We start from the raw sequence: 2,121 nt of genomic DNA on the forward strand, positions 1-2,121 counted from the left end.
TTAGGAATTTATTTGAGATGAGTTCCTGCCATTGCCGATGCGAAACAGTCTCACAAAGGTGCCAACGTATTTTGGTGAGTTTGGAGGTGTATATGGTTAATTGAATATGATAAAAATTGCGGTAATTAGTTTTATGTGTTGGAGTTCAAGGCAACTATTTTAAGTGGTTTGTGAAAGACTGTTGACCTTAAGATGGGTGTATCTATTTTTCCAGAAATGATTCGTGCGTGCATTGGCATTTGACCTGTCTGTTTAACTTCACTACAAATTAATTGCTATCCGTTCTAGAAAATGGCACAACCCTGATTGTCAAATTGCTGTATATTCCTCGAAAACTCGATGTTTGTAAGGTGTCAGGTGCTTACTTAGGGTGTGTTTGGTAACGTTTACGTTTTCAGTTTATATTTACAAAAATTTTATAAAAGGGTTTCTGTTTATTTTTTGTTTATTTTTAGAAAAACATAAACTACAAACGCGTTTGGTAATTGACAAAATGTTTAAAAAATTTTAAAAATATAAAAAAGAGTGAGAAATGACAAGTAGTAGCAAGTGGCGGCGGAAGACGGTGGTGGAAAGTGGTGACGGTGGGTGGTGGGTAGCTGGTGGCGAGTGGGTGGTGGTGGTAGGTGGGTGGGTGGCGGTGGCGGGTGGCGGATGGTAGCGAGTGGGTGGTGGTGGTAGCGGGTGGTGGGTGGTGGTGGCAGGTGGGTGGCAGATGGCGGGTAGGTGGCGGGTAGGTGGCGGGTGGTGATGGTGGGTGGGTGGGTGACGGTGGCAAGCGGTGGGTGGTAGCGAGTGGGTGGTGGTGGTGGTGGTGGCAGGTGGTGGTGGGTGGTGGCGAGTGGGTGGTGGGTGGTGATGGTGGGTGGGTGACGGTGGCTGGTGGTGGTGGTGGTGCATGTGGGTGGCGGATGGCGGGTGGTGGCGAGTAGGTGATGAGTGGTGGTAGTGGTGGGTGGCTGGTGGGTGATGGTGATGGTGGTGGTGGTGGTGGTGGTGGTGATGGGTGGTGGGTGGTGGTGGCAGGTGGGTGGCTGGTGGTGGCAAGTGGTGGATGGTGGTGGTAGGTGGGTGGTGAGTAGTGGTGGCAAGTAGGTGGCGGGCGGTGGATGGTAGTAGCGGGTGATAGGTGGTGGCGGGTGGATGGCAGGTGGGTGGTGGGTGGTGGTGGCGAGTGGGTGGCAGGTGGGTGGTGGCTGGTGGGTGCTGGTGGCAAGTGAGTGGTCAGTGGTGGTGGTGGAAGACGGTGGTGGAAAATGGTGGCAGGTAGTGACTAGTGTTGGGTGGTAAAAAAAAAAAAAAAAAAAAAACTGAAAACTCAAAATGGAAACACATTTTTTGTGTTTTCATTTTTTAGCCAAATTTATAAACTGAGACCACTGATTTATAAATCAAAATTTTTGCCAAACAAGTTTTTATTTGAGTTTTTAAAATTTTTGTAAATATAAACAGAAAATTAAAAACGTAAGTGTTACCAAACGGCACCTTAGGGAATGTAGTAGTTGAAAATGGTGTTTTCTTTAATAGTAAGATCTATTGGCCTGATTGTCACTCAGAAACATCAATATGTTATGATTTTAATTGAGATGAATTCTTGCCATTGCTGATGCCAAATAGTCTCACAATGGTGCCAGTGTACTTTGGGGAGTCTTGAGGTTATCTACGGTTAATTGAGTCTTATAAAAATTGGGGTTGTCAGTTTGATGTGTTGGAGTTAGAGAGCAACTATTCTTAGTGGTTTGTGGAATACCGTGTTGACCTTGAGATCGGTATATCTGCTTTTCCAAAAATGATTCGTAGATGCACTAGCAGTTCCATGACCTATGGAGTGGACGTGCTTTGTTTCCTTGGTGGAGAAGTTGATGGGGATTTATTCTTGATCTTATACATGCCTTTGTGAAGTCATCCTATAACTTCAAGGATAGGAGTTTTAGTAAGGTTTGTGATTTGAACCTGTTTCCTGCTGATATTACTCGGACTTGGATGTTTTATAATGTATCAGTTGCTTACTTTGGGAATATAGTAGTTGAAAATGGTGTCTTCTTTAATCTTGAGATCAATTGTCCTTGTTGCGACTTAGAAACATCAATATGTTACGATTTTAATTGTGATGAATTCTTG

General features: G+C 44.5%; 1 long non-coding RNA gene across 1 annotated transcript; it reads right to left on the reverse strand.

Moving 5' to 3' along the window:
* Positions 1-220: 220 nt before the first annotated feature.
* LOC145824615 (uncharacterized) lies at positions 221-1,648 on the reverse strand. Its single transcript, XR_014366448.1, has 2 exons — positions 1,486-1,648; positions 221-364 (listed from the first exon to the last, which is right to left on the reverse strand). It is a non-coding gene; the product is annotated as an uncharacterized LOC145824615 (long non-coding RNA).
* Between the last annotated feature and the right edge of the window lie 473 nt (positions 1,649-2,121).

This window comes from Camellia sinensis, chromosome 4, assembly GCF_055761805.1.
Source record: "Camellia sinensis isolate YWXY chromosome 4, ASM5576180v1, whole genome shotgun sequence".
Lineage (NCBI taxonomy): Eukaryota > Viridiplantae > Streptophyta > Magnoliopsida > Ericales > Theaceae > Camellia > Camellia sinensis.